Source organism: Syngnathoides biaculeatus, chromosome 20 (genome assembly GCF_019802595.1).
Source record: "Syngnathoides biaculeatus isolate LvHL_M chromosome 20, ASM1980259v1, whole genome shotgun sequence".
NCBI classification, from domain to species: Eukaryota; Metazoa; Chordata; class Actinopteri; order Syngnathiformes; family Syngnathidae; genus Syngnathoides; species Syngnathoides biaculeatus.
This window is the reverse complement of record NC_084659.1, coordinates 3,174,559-3,189,660: the sequence shown is the minus strand read 5'-3', so window position 1 is coordinate 3,189,660 and position 15,102 is coordinate 3,174,559. Positions and strand designations below refer to the sequence as shown.

The following is a 15,102-nucleotide window of genomic DNA, read 5'->3' as shown; positions in this document are numbered from 1 at the left end:
CTTCGACTAGGATCCGGCCTGCCAGGCGGCTTTCGCAAGCTCAAGGCTGGCTTCACGTCACCTCCGCCCCTCATTCTGCCTGACCCTGATGGGCAGTTTATGATTGAGGTGGACTCATCAGATTCCGGGATAGGGGTGGTCCTCTCTCAGAAGAGTTCCAGGGATGGGAGACTACACCCCTCCGTGTTCCTCTCCAAGAGGCTGACGCCGGCGGAACGTAACTATGACATCGGAGACTGGGAGTTGCTCGGCGTCAAAACTGTCTTGGCAAAGTGGAGACACTGATTAGACGGGACTCAGGTCCCGTTCCTGGTGCTGACAGACCATAAAAACATAGAATATCTTTAAAAAAACGTCAAGAGGCTGAACACATGGCAAGCTAGGTGGGCCCTCTTTTTCACTCGGTTCCGCTTCATTATGTCCGAGCAACCGGGGACCAAGAACGGGAAACCCGATGTGCTGTCGCGCATATACGAGGAGGAGAGGCCCGAACCTGATCACGCCCTGATCCTTCGGGACACCTGCTTCGTGTCAACCTTCACTTGGGAGGTCAAGGTCCAAATGAAAGATGCCCTTAAAGACTCCCCCAGCCTGGCAGATTGCGCCGTCAACAGGCTGCATGTCATGCCCCCTCTGAGGGGGAAGGTGATTGACTGGGCCCACACGAATCGCACCGTTTGTCACCTGGGCATGCCCAAAACACGGTCTGTGCTTGAACAGCACTTTTTGTGGCCGAACATCAAAAAAGAGGTCTGAGAATATATCAATCTGTGCCCGGGTTGCCCTGCCAACAAACCCTCCTGGCAACGGCCCGCAGGAGAGCCTCGTCTGCTGCTAGTCCCTCGACGTCCATGGTTCCACATCTCCCTAAATTTCGTGACCGGCCTTCCGACTTCACATAGTCACACCGCCGTGCTTTCAGGAGTGGATCGGTTTTCAAAGACTTGACTTCATCCCGCTGCTCAAAATTTCCCTCCGCCAAACAGACCGCCAAGCTCCTGTTGGACAAAGTGTTCTGGTACCACGGCTTGCCTACCGACGTGGTGTCGGACATGGGACCCCAATTCATTTCCAGATTTTGGAGGTTTTGCTCACTGATAGGGGCAATGGCGAGTCTGTCCTCGGGTCAGCACCAAGCGTCCAATGCCAGACCGAACGGGTCAATCAGGACATGGAAACCAGCCTCCGATGCTTGGCCTCCCGCGACTCAGCTTCATGGAGTCGGCAGCTTGCCTGGGTGGAATACTCCCACAACTCCCTTCCCCTGGAATCCACAGGTATGTCACCCTTCCATATGGTGCATGGCTACCCTCCCTCTCTCTTCCCATCTCTAGACACTGACTCGCTGGTGCCATCAGTATTGGTGCTGTAAGCAGACCTGGGAGCGAACCAGACGAATGCTCCTACGTATGGTGTGCACTCTGTTGCTCATTAACCGATACAGAACGATGGACATCTCTTATCTTGATGTGCCTCATTAATTTTTATCCTTCACAGAGGAGAAATTGAACCCATGTTACATGCACCAACCACAGTGGAGTGGACTACTACACCATTCATAACTAAAGGTCAGAAAATGAAATGCATTTTTTTTAATTGCATGTGAAAGCTCTTGCTGACTCGAATTACACCCTTGGTTGCACATACAAAGGCAGTTTCCATAGTGTAGTGGTGATCACATTTTCCTCACATGCGAAAACTCCTTTGTTCGAAACTGAGTGGAAACAGCATCCTTTTGTCATCAAGCTGTCTGAGGTTTTCTTATCCCGTTATATGTCTCAAGGGACGCAGCAGTATGATTTTTCTAGCCCGACTTTTCTCATGTTCCAAATGTCAGCCACATGGACACATACAGTAACAGCAGGGAGGAAAGGGAGACAGAGTTGACCAAAATGTGGAGGACATATCCTGTCATTGTGGAGGACAACACAGGGTGAAATTTGGGTTTGGATGAAAAGTAAGAAAGATGGCTGTGGAAATAAATCAGTCAGGTTCTGATGGTCAGTAAAAGGATCAACATGATGTGAGGATGAACAGTAGACTCCCCGCCGTCACTTGTTAAAATCTGTACCAAAGTTTCAAATTGCCATATCATAAATGATAATATTGAGATAATACAAGCATTTTTGTGTTATCAAACATCAACAATAGTTGAAAAACCCGTGACCCTTGATTTCTAATTCCAAAACGAGTTCGTAAATTTTATGTATAAATTTGATGAGGCGATTAAAGATTTTTGTTGTTTCATAACGGCCCTCTGAGGGAAACCATAACTACAATGTCAGTGACAAAATTAGTTTAATACCACTGTCATCGAGTATTGTGATCTTGTTAAATCTTACGTCAACAAAAAAGGACAAGGACAGAATATGAACAATAGCACACAACGGCAATTGAACAGGATGTTCGGTTTGTGTGATGTCCACCCATCAAATAGCAACCGAAAAAGGCGACTAAGAGGCTTTATTCCTGCTGTGATGCACACTTGCACTGCAACAACGCAGTATTAACCTCTGCGCGATCACATTTTGTGGAAACTGTCACGAAAGTTTGTAGCTGGTGGATGGAGCCGTTGAGAGAGTACGTGGTAAGAATTCGAAGGTTTTATTGGCATAGTCCGACTTCGTGTCCCGGTCGGGGAATGCAAATTCTTAAACTTGTTCACCTTTGTTCTACTCTTAATCCATCCCAATTGGGGACTTTGTCGCTTTAAATATTTCTGCCGTAAAGGATCATGGGTAATACAGCTCTTTTCACTTCTCGCCATGCAGGAAAAGAGACGATTGTTCTTTGGCAAATCTTTCGGAATTTGGACAAAATTTTGCGAATCCCCGACGCAGAACACCCCCCCCCCCCGATCACAATATTTGTGGAGTATAACATCATTCGTGGTGTCTTCGTGTCCGATTGGAGTCGTCTTCGTCCAGGTTGTGCTTTTCTGCTCGATCTTATTTTAGCTTGCTAACAAAGAGACGTGAACTAAAAACAGATTAAACGTGAGGTAAAGTCATTTTTCCGCCACCAACTCAAAAGGATGTCTCATTAAATACAGTAATATTTCGGGAAAATTGGATTAAAAATGTTAAAAAAAAAACGTTCTATCAGCGTTGTTCTGCATCGTTATTGATTTAATCAGGATTCTGAATATTTTTAGAATCTTCTTCTTTTTCCTTCGTCTTGTTCCGTCAGGGGTCGCCACAGAATAGTGTCCATATTTTAAGATCGATAATGAGTCCGTCTTAATCATTATTTAATCGTTTCACGTGTTTCGTTTGCTTTTCTCATTCCTCCAAAGTGGTCTTCGTGTGAAAATGTGTGCAAAAAGCATAGCAGATTACGAAGAACTTTGGGGCCCAAAAGAGGAGAAGAAGCCACAACTTAAACTATTGGGCACTGTGTTCAGTCTGCAGCCTCGAATTGTGCTACGCAGAGCAGGTGTGTTCACTTGTTGCATGGATTTTAATTTTAGTGATATTCCTGTTTACAAACCCTTTTTAATGATTCATGTAATATAACTTAATTGTTAACATCTGATGTGAACTATGTGGGTCTGCTGGGGGGGGGGGGGGGGGGAGGAGCTCCGTGGTGGCTGCTGCCTGCTGCCACCTTATGGACAACCCTCAAATAGAAAAAAAATGTCAGCCTACCCCAAGACAAAGAAAAACGCTTTCATGCAGTTTCCACAACGTGTAGAGCAGCTGGCATCCATGGAATTCTTCCAAGTGTTCTTAATCAGCTGTATCTTTCTGTGTGAAGGTGCCAGGAGTCTTGAAAGGCTGCATAGAAGTTTGGATTAAAAGCAACTCTTTATGATGCAGTTGAACATAAAATAAAAAACACTTAATTGAAACAAATGAACTAAAAGCTTCACAATCGAAATATTACAAAACTGTGAAAGAAATGATTAGCAAATTGTATGGGAACTTTCAATCACAAAAGATGGTGTCAAATCCCTTGAAGTCATAGTTGCTTGGCAGGAGTTCATAAACCCTGATACAAATGCATGTCATAACTTTTTTGAATCTGAAAATGAAAAAGTCTGGAAGTGATGCTTCAGTATGTTCACTCAAACGATTGTATTTGAGCATCTGCACCACACATTTTCTTTTTTGGGGGTAGAGCGCAGCAGGAGGCGGCACTCGTGTATACCAAGCGACTTATTCAAACATCCAATCTTTTCAGTGAACATACTGTAGTATCATTTCTTGAGTTAATTTGTTGCTTCCTCACTTTAGTTGAGCACAGTTCCGAGCCTGTGGCACACAGGAAAGTTACCCGCAAACAGCACCACATTCACAGAAGCTGACAGCTGTATGTGTGTGTGCACGAAGCATTGCATTGTGCATTTTGTGGGGCTGGACAGCAGCTGTAACGTTCCGTCAAAATGCCTTTCCAAGAAACCTGACCTGGTTCTCAAAATATTCAGGGTTGCAGTTCTCAAAGTGCGCAAAACTCAGGTGACCACATGGTCCCGTACTGCAAATCAGGGGTGACGCTAGCTTGACTTGGAGCCTGTGTGAGACCCATTGATCCCCCATGCTATGGTTTCTAATTTATGGCCATTTATTCTGATGGTGACAAGTATAGCATATGCGACTACGGCATGACTTGATTCTGGGTGCCTGTCATATTCGTAATGGGAAAGATTTCATCAATGATTTTAGCAATGTCAGACAAATGGTCAGTTTATGAACATCTTTTCAATTCAGCTTTTTTTTTCAAGTTCGTTTTAGGGTAGTGGTGAAGGCGTTAAGAGCTAAAACCTAGCTACACAGAGAAAAATGGTGAACAAAGATAAGGGAAAAATTAACTTTTAAAATTATTAAAGTGTTGGAGTAAAAGGGAGACAAGCTCTCACAGTGGTAATAGGAATGACAGATATACAATACAAGTTACGACTGGCCCTTGAATACCTTTTTTCCACGCCAGCTATGCAGTGAATTTTGTCTTCACTTCTGCCACTGATGTTACACCAAGACAGCTTGATTTTTATGATGAAAAAGAGGCATTTCAAGTGCAATCAATTATTGACTAAACTGAGCTGGTGTAGAAAATCAGACAATTTCATTGTATTGAGCAAAAAATACACTAAGGTCATTTATAATGGAAAAATCGACCATCTAAACTCCTTCCCAATTTCAGCTCTCTATTTTTTACCTGTGGCGCGAAAACCAAGCCCACTTGAACTTTCTTCCATCAAAAACCTCAGTCCTGCCTTACTACATAAATCAGTCCATCAGTGGCTGTCCGCTGCAACTGTGAGTTACTTGGTAAGAACAGCCCAATTCTGTGACAACAATGTGAAGTTACATTTGCAGTTATTGGAATTTATTGGAAGTTAGTGGAAACAAATGAGCTTTAACCAGTTTTTGTTTTTTTTTCTCTTGTCTTGCAGATGTCAGTGAAAATCTTCATCCAGTGTGGCAGCAGTCAGCGTCCCGTCACATCAAAGAGGAAAGGGAGGGTGAAGCGGTTCAAGGTATCAAAGAGGAAGAGTTCCTACAATTGAAAGAGGAAGAGCAGGAGGAACTCATTCAGGTTCCATCCACTGGTGTCCATTTGAAGCCTTTGAAGAGTGAAGATGGTCAAAGTAAGGAGAGACAAGGGGCGGAGACTCCACGGAGGAACAGCCCAAGTGATGGAGACCATTGTGAAGGATCACAGACTGATGGTGATGATGAACAGTCAAAAGGTGATGTGACATGTCACACTTCCATCACATGCTGGAAATGTTCTCTATGTCGGAAAACATTAGTTTCTAATAGCAATTTCAAACACGTGAAAATGCACACTGGTGAGAATCCTTTTGCATGCTCAGTTTGTCGTCAAAGATTCACTCGAGTTAAGATTAAAAATACAGTGTTCACCCATTGTTAGCGGGGGTTACGTTCCATACACACCCGGGAATAACAAAAACCTGCAATAATAGTTTCAGTATTAAATACAATACTGCACACTAGTTATACTGTAAGCATGCATGTGTTTTAGCGTGTATGTAAACTATCAACTAATGTTGGCCCTCACAATGCAATGAGGATCAATTGCATTCCACTTCTGTAAGCACAAGTTTAGATTGGCCCACACACTGCCTGTGTAGGCAGGTCATCAATGATGATGTTGTACACACTCACGGTGTCACATCAAAACTAAATTATATTCAGAACCGAGCGTAACAAATCTGTCTCAGCTGTATTGTCTGCGTCACTTTGCGTTTTTTTTTTTTTTAAATAAATTTTATGGCCATCCGATATTTACAGTTTTATTTCAAAAGACATGAGAGAAGGCTAAAAATATAAAAATTACCTCTTTTCTTTTCAAATAGTGTTCCCTTACTACAATGCAGTTCACTCTATGCGGCCTCGCTATTTTACGGTCGTATGGTGACAATAAATGGCATTTATTATATATACAGTTCTTTTGGTGTTTGATATATGTGTGTGTGTGTGTGCATATGTGTGTGTGTGTGCATATGTACGTAAGTGTGCGTGTACGTATGCGTGCGTGTGTATATATATATATATATATATATGTACGTGTGTGTATATGTGTGTGTGTGTGTGTATATGTGTATGTATACGTACTTTTTACTTGGAAAGATCACAAGTAATATCATTGTAGTCTTTTACAAAGTACTCACCCTGCTTTATCTGCGCAGTACGATTCCACTATTTTATCCTGTTGGATTTCAATATGAAGTTTGTGAGGTGTCAAACTTTTTTGCATCGATCGCCAACGTTTCACTGTAACTCTGACATTGTGTCCTGCGCCGTCCATAATCATAATTCAGTGTACATATCCTTGAGTGAAATAAATGAGACCTCTCTGTAGAACTCTCCTGGACAAGTCTGGCACATTTGGCAAAAAAAAACATACCACAATATTATCTGCAATACGCAATAGAGAATCGACTTCAAACACGTTTTATTCAATCACCATTTTGAAAGGTTGTGGGACATGGCTAAGGAGGCGGAGCTTAAGGTCGCCATCGGAAAGGTCTATTGTGAGTTATTGAGCAGTAGTAACAACCCATTTCCTCTTCTACAGTGTACAGTTCCATTTGCAGTGATATATTGCAAACAAATTATATCTGGCCCTTTTGTGCTTGTCATTTGTCTTGCAGAGATAAGTAAAAATCTTCATCCAGAGTGGCAGCTGTCAGTGTCCCGTCACATCAAAGAGGAAGATGAGGGTCAAGTGGTTCAACACATCAAAGAAGATGAGGAAGAGTTTTTAGACTTGAAAGAGGAAGAGCAGGAGGAAATCATCCTGCCAAAGAGTGAAGATGGTCAAAGGGGGGAGAAAAAAGGGGCGGAGCCTCCAAGCAAGAGCCGCTCAAGTGATGGAGAGTGCCACAGTGGAAGATTACAAACACACGGTCATGATGTTGATGAAGAGTCAGAAGGTGAATGCTGGAAATGTTATCAGTGTAGGAAAGCTTTTGCTTCTATGAGGAATTTCAAACAACACATGAAAATACACACAGGTGAGAAACCTTTTGCATGCACAGTTTGTGATAAAAGATTCACTTGGAAGGGAGCTTTAAAAAGACATACAAGAACACACACTGGCGAGAAACCTTTTTCCTGCTCAGTTTGCGGTCAAAGCTTCTCGCAGAAGGGAACCTTAAAAATGCACGCAAGAACACACACTGGTGAGAAGCCCTTTTCATGCTCAATTTGTGGCCAAAGATTTTCTGAGAAGAGAAGCTTAAAAAGACACACAAGAACACACACTGGTGAGAAACCTTTTTCCTGCTCAGTTTGTGGGCAAAGATTCGCTCATAAAGAAAATTTAAAAATACACACAAGAATGCACACTGGTGAGAAACCTTTTTCATGTTCAATTTGTGGCCAAAGATTTTCTGACAAGAGAAGCTCAAAAAGACACACAAGAACCCACACTGGCGAGAAACCATTTTCCTGTGCAGTTTGTGGTCAAAGATACTCTCAGAAGGAATACTTAAACTTACATGCAAGAATACATACTTGTGAGAAACCTTTTGCCTGCTTAGTTTGTGGTAAAAGATTTTTTACTCAGTATCAGGCTCAAACACACAAGTGTCTTCTTCTTTCGTCTTGTCCTGTTAGGGGTCACCACAGCGTGTCATCTTTTTCCATCTAAGCCTCTCTAATTCATCTTCCTCTCTTGACACCCACTGTCCTCATGTCTTCCCTCACAACATCCATCAACCTTCTCTTTGGTCTTAATCTCACTCTTTTGCCTGGCAGCTCCTTCCTCAGCACCCTTCTATCATTGTACTCACTCGCTCCCCTCGAGACATGTCCAAACAATCAAAGTCTGGTCTCTTGTCTCCAAAACATCCAACTTTGGCTGTCCCTCTAATGAGCTCATTTTTAATCCTATTAATCCTGCTCACTCTTAGAGAGAACCCCAACATCTTCATTTCTGCCACATGCAGTTCTGCTTCCTGTTGTCTCTTCAGTGCCACCGTCCCTAATCTGTACATCATGGCTGCCCTCACCACTGTTTTTTGCCCTTCATCCGAGTAGAGATTCTTCTGTCACATAACACACCAAACACCACCCTCGCTATCTCTTCTCCCTGGAGCTTCACTCTTCCTCCTCCGCCCCTCACATTCATGTAGATATGTTCAGTTTTACTTTGGCTAATCTTCATTCCTCTCTTTTCCAGTGCATGCCTCTTTCCAATTGTTCCTCCACCTCAGTGGTTCCCAAAGTGGGGTCCTTGGACCCCCAGGGGGTGAAAAACGTTTTTCCAGGGGGTCCGTGATGTGAAGACGAAAAAACGAACTCGTCTGGAACCCAATCATGATGAGAGAATTGCCCTTTCCAGTGTTGAACCAAATTTTGATTTATTGTGCAAAAATAAAAACAGAGCCACTAAAATTGAGTATTTCTTTGTAACAGAATGGCATAGCTGTGTCCAGCACTACATGATTGGTGAACGTTGAGATGGGAGGTCCGGGAGCTTTTTGAACAACTCACTGGGGGTTCGGGCCCAGGTTGACTTTGGCAACTATTGCTCCACCTGCTCCCTGCTTTTACTGCACATCACAGTATCATCTGCGAACATCATGCGCCAAGGGGATTCCACTCTAACTTCATCTGTCAATTACCACAGCAAACAGGAAGGAGCTCAGAGCTGATCCCTGATGCAGTCCCACCTCCACCTCAAATTCTTCTGTCACACCTATGGCACAGCTCACCATTGTTCTGCTGCCATCATACATACATGTCCTGTATTATTCTAACATATTTCTCCACCAAACCAGACTTGCGCATGCAGTACCACAATTCCTCTGTTGGTATTCTGTCATAGACTTTATCTAGATCCACAAAGATACAATGTAGCTCCTTCTGACCTTCTCTGTATTTTTCCACTAGCATCCTCAAGTCAAATAATGCATCTGTGGTACTCTTTCTAGGCATGAAACCATACTGTTGCTCGCAGATACTGACTTCTGACTTGAGTCTACCATCCACTACTCTTTCCCATAACGGCATTGTGTGGCTCATTAACTTTGTTCCTCGATAGTTCCCACAGCTCTGCACATTGCCTTTGTTCTTCAAAATGGGAACTAGCAGACTTTCCCTCCATTCTTCAGGCATCTTCTCACCCTTTAGAATTCTATTGAATAAGTTGGTCAAAAACACCACAACCACCTCTCCAAATGGACCTTTCCGACCTGTCAATCACTCATACAATAATAGCTAATTAGATCGCCACATTGTCTTCACCCCTGGCTTGACACGTCCCTCTCGCCACATTGTCCCACAACCAATTCTAGTTGTCAGTAGCATGCGCTTGGAAAAGTTAATGTTACAAAGAAAATACTCCTCAGATGCACTTGGGGAACGTGCAATTCTGATGAAAGATATCCTACTGGGTTACTGGGTTAATTTTCCAAAGCCTAAAACATAGTTGACGAAGTGTCTACGATGGATTAAAGCTTGCGGAAGACCGGATGTTCAACTAAATGTGAACAATATCATCAAAAACAAGGCTGTATGTTCGAAGGTAAGTGAGGGAGAAGTAACTTCTGAGTTTGATTTAATTATGAGTGCTTTATACATTACACGAGAACAACTTTCACTTTGTTAGCGTATCACTGACCTGCTGAATGAAGTGTGTAATGTTTTATGCCCAAGTGTCAGGTTAGTGATACCTAAATGTGCGAAGTCATGAAAGAGAAATGTCTATTTGCCTATTTGCATCACATCAGAGTTTTAAGACAGAGCACTGGGTTCTATTATGAGCCGAGTCAAACTTTTTCATCTGGTGACTGATACGGTACTGGCTGAGTTAATCACCATTGTTAAAATGTAGAAAATCGAACCCAACTCACTTATAAAGACTACAATGATATTACTCATGATCTTTCCAAGTATAAAGTACTCTCCTTGCTTTACATGTGCAGTACGATTCTACTATTTTATCCCGTTGGATTTCAATACGAAGTTTGTGAGGGGTCAAACGTTTTGCAGTCACTGTGACATTGCATCCTGCTCCATCCAAAATCCTAATTCTGTGTACATATCCTTGCGTGAAATAGTTGAGATCTCCATATAAAACTTTCTTGGACAAGTCTGACACATTTGGGGAAAAAAACATACTGCAATATTATCTGGAATACGCGTTAGAAAATCGACTTCAAACCTGTTCTGTTCAGTTGCCATTTTGGAAGCTTGTGGGACATGGCAAATGTAGCTAAGGGGAGCGGAGCTTAAGATTGCCAGTTGGAAAGGTCCATTGCTTCCATACTGCCACCAGTATGATATCAGGACCAACTGCCTTTCCATTTTTCATCCTATCTAGTGCCTTTCGAACTTCCCCCTTGCTTATCATTGCCACTTCCTGGTCCTTCACATGTTCCTCTTCTTCTCTTCCTTATCTCTCACTTTCTTCATTCATCAAGTTCTCAAAGTATTCTTTCCATGTTTTCAGCACACTTACTGGCACCAGTCAACACATTTCCATCTCTATCCTTAATCACCCTTACCTGCTGCACATCCTTCCCATCTCCAGCCCTCTGTCTGGCCAACCGGTAGAGATCCTTTTCTCCTTCTTTCCTATCCAACCTGGAGTACATGTCATCATATGCCTTGTTTCGCCTTTGCCCTATGTCGCATCTCAATGTACTCCTTTCGCCTCTCAGTGTGCCACTTCTTCTTCGCGAATCTCTTTCCTTGTATGACTTCCTGTAATTTGGGGTTCCACCACCAAGTCTCCTCACCTTTCCTTCCCAAAAGACACATCAAGTACTCTCCTGCCTGTGTCTGATCACCTTGGCTCTCATAGTCCTGTTTTCTGGGAACTCCTCCTGTCCATTAGGAGCCAGTCTCAACTTTTTCCGAAAGGCCGCACAACATTCTTCCTTTCTCAGCTTCAACCACACGGTTCTCTGCTCTACCTTGGTCTTCTTAATCTTCCTCCCCACCACCAGAGTTATCCTACACACCACCATCCTATGATGTCGAGCTACACTCTTGCCTACCACTTCCTAACAGTCAGTAACCTCCTTCAGATTACATCGTCTACACACAATATTATTCACCTGCGTGCTTCTACCACCGCTCTTGTAGGTCACTCTGTGTTTCTGCCTCTTCTGGGGGGAAAAAAAAAGTGTTCACTACAGCCATTTCCACCTTCTTTCCCCCAAAGTTCCTTTCCTGGATGCCGTACTTACCCATCACTTCTTCATCGCCCCTGTTTCCTTTACCAATATGTCCATTACAATCTGCACCAATCACACCTCTCTCTGTCTGGGATGCTCAGAACTACTTCATCTAGTTCTTTCCAGAATTTCCTTCACCTCTAGGTCACATCCTACCTGTGGGGCATAGCCGTTAATCACATTATACAGTGATTTTTTTTTTTTTTTTTTTAAATATTTGTGTGATATAGTTGCAAATAAATATTTGAACACCTGAGAAAACCAATGTTATTTGGTACAGTGGCCTTTGTTTGCAATTACAGAGGTCAAACGTTTCCTGTAGTTGTTCACCAGCTTTTGGCCCACTCATCCACACAGATCTTCTCTAGATCAGACAGGTTTCTGGGCTGTCACAGAGAAACATGGAGTTTCAGTTCCCTGTAAAGATTTTCTGGTGGGTTTAAGTCTGGAGACTGGCTAGGGCATGCCAGAACCTTGATATGCTTCTTATAGAGCCACTCCTTTGTTTTCCTGGCTTTGTGCTTTGGGTCATTGTCATCTTGAAAGACCCAGCCACGACCCATCTTCAATGCTCTGACTGAGGGAAGAGGTTGTTTCCCAAAATCTCACAATACATGACTGCAGTCATCCTCTCCTTAATACATTGCAATCGTCGTGTCCCATGTGCAGAAAAACACCCCCAAAGCATGATGACCACCCTATGCCTCACAGTAAAGATTGGTGTTCTTGGAATTGGAACTCATCATTCGTTTTCCTCCGAACACGGTTAGTGGAATTATGACCAAAAAGTTATATTTTGGTCTCATCTGATCACAAAACCTTCTCCCATGACTCTTCTGTATCAAATGGTCATTGGCAAACTTAAGACGGGCCTTAACATGTGGTGGTTTAAGCAGGGGAACCTTCCGTGCCATTCATGATTTCAAACCATGACGTCTTAGTATATTACCAACAGTCGCCTTGGAAATAGTGGTCGCAGCTCTTTTCAGGTCATTGACCAAGTCCTGTCGTGTAGTCCTGGGCTGATTCCTCACCTTTCCCCGATTGAGATTGACAGTCATGTTTAGCTTCTTCCATTTTCTAATGATTGCTCCAACAGTGGACCTTTTTTCACCAAGCTGCTTGGCAATTTCTCCGTCGCCCTTTCCAGCTCTGTGGAGTTGTACAATTATGTCTCTGGTGTCTTTGGTCTTGGCCATGTTACAAGTTTGAGTCTTACTGATTGTATGGGTGTACAGGTGCCTTTATGCAGCTAACGATCTCACACAGGTGCATCTGATTTAGGATAATACATGGAGTGGAGGTGGACTTTTAAAGGCGGACGAACAGGTCTTTGAGAGTCAGAATTCTGGCTGATAGACAGATGTCCAAATACTTATTTGCAGCTGTATCACACACATAAATCGTTAAAAAATCATACATTGTGATTTCTGGATTTTTCTTTTTAGATTACACCTACGATGAAAATTTGAGATCCCTCCATAATTTCTAAGTGGGAGAACTTGCAATACTGCAGGGTGTTCAAATACGTATTTTCGTCACTGTAAATAATTTTCTAAATTGTAAATACATTTCAAATTTCAGCCTCATCACTCGATCTGATACTCTTTTCGCCTCCAAGACGTTCTTAGCCAGCTCTTCCTTTAAAATAACCCCTCTGCCTTTCCTCTTCCCATCTACTACTACTGTGCATGGTAAAATGTTTGTCCCCATAGGCCTGCATTTGCATTTTATGACATCCTTTATCCATCCCAATCCATATTTTTTTACGTTCCACCTGATTTCTACAATGTATAACATGAATGTGAATGTATGAAAAATTATCGATGTACTATTGATAATTTGGCAAATTAATTTTCCCTCTTCAGCTGTGCCAGTGATTTTAATGTTGGATTTTGTTGATGGAAAAAGGGCCATTCAAAAGGTAATTAGTTATTTGCTAATTGCTTCAAAATGTATTTTTTTTCTTGACTATGCATGCATTTCGTCCAATGATTTAGTGATGTCAATATCAAGTAAGTGAATAATTTGTTGGCAAGAAACTTTTACTTTTGGTGGTAAAGTGTATGTGATCCTTAATAAAATATACTTGAAACAGTGAGGCTGACTCCATTTGCTTGTACCTCAAATCCATTTTCGGCATTTAAAAGAATTTAGTCTTTCATCCATTTGGAAACTCCAATAACAAAATGCCCGCACCTTTTCAGCAAAACATGGCCCAAACACAAATCCCCAAGTGAAAAAAAACTCCCAAATTAAGAAACTGTGGAAGATCACAACCGAACGACCTCTTAGCGCCACTCTGGTCGTAACGACGTGATGGGGCACTCTCCTCACACTGCTGATGATGATAAAAAGTCTGAATGTGAAATGACATGTTATACTGACAAGTCATGGAAATGTTCTGAGTGCTGGAAAACATTTATTTGAAAGAGCAAATGACACATTTACTGAGCATAATTAACTCCTTGAAATCCCTCTTGAAGATGATTGGTTAAAGAATGAGCTCAACACTTTTACTGTTATTGGCTTGAACAATTTAATATTGTTTACCATTTCAACCATTTGTATCCTCAACTTTTGGTGATGAAAAACAGGGATGAGAATTTTCCGCAGAATTCCGAGTTTATTCACCTTAAATTGTCATTTTTGTGAAACGTAAATCCGTTGAGAAAATTTGTGTGTGTGTAAGGGGGGTGGGAGTGGGGGGGGGGTAAGGCTTGACGAGGGGTGATGCTGTGATCAAGACCGGCTGCCAGCATCTATCTGCAACGCTCGTCGTGAAATTAGTCACAGCTGTGATCGCGGAAAACAACATTGCTATCTGTTTACGCCATTGCTATCTGTTTGCATTAAATTTGGTGTTTATAATAACAACAACATTCCGATTTCCGGCAGCATTTTGTCGGTATTTTCCTTGCATTGCTTTTGCAGACAAACACGCAACATTGAACCCAGCAACGTTTCCCACTTCAAGTAGATGGTGCAAAACATGATTGTCAAAAGTTAGCAGAAATATGAGCCAAAAGCAGAAGTGGCCTGAGAGATCAGCATTTAGAAAAAAAGTCCTATTTGTAGATGGTTCATCTAAGAAACTGCATGTTACAGACAGCCTAAATGCATTTGCAACAGTGCACGTTTTTGTGCAGTACTGGAAAAAATAGGCAGAGTATCTTGTGCAAAATTGTGAGTTGAATATACTAAATGAAATCCATCTGCCAAAAAAAAACTGTTACTGTATGCAAATGCCTCACACATACATCAAACAAAGATATGATTTCATTGGGAAATGCGTTTGCTTATAGAATACTAGAGGAAGCTGCATCGGGAAAAACTCAAATGATGATAATTGACACGGCTACAAATCTAGAATTAGATACATTAAAAGATATGCATCAACTAAGTCCCAAAGCTGAACAAGATCTTTGGAAGAAAAATGCCGCAAC

The 15,102-nt window shown here is 42.3% G+C and overlaps 1 protein-coding gene across 1 annotated transcript in view; it reads right to left on the bottom strand.

Moving 5' to 3' along the window:
* The window catches only part of LOC133493643 (uncharacterized), an 89,645-nt gene that overhangs the window by 32,581 nt on the left and 41,962 nt on the right, over nucleotides 1–15,102 (bottom strand). Inside the window, exon 4 of the mRNA XM_061807280.1 lies at nucleotides 3,648–3,776. The gene's annotated coding sequence lies outside the window, so the exon portion shown is untranslated. The remainder of the gene's footprint in view (nucleotides 1–3,647; nucleotides 3,777–15,102) is intronic.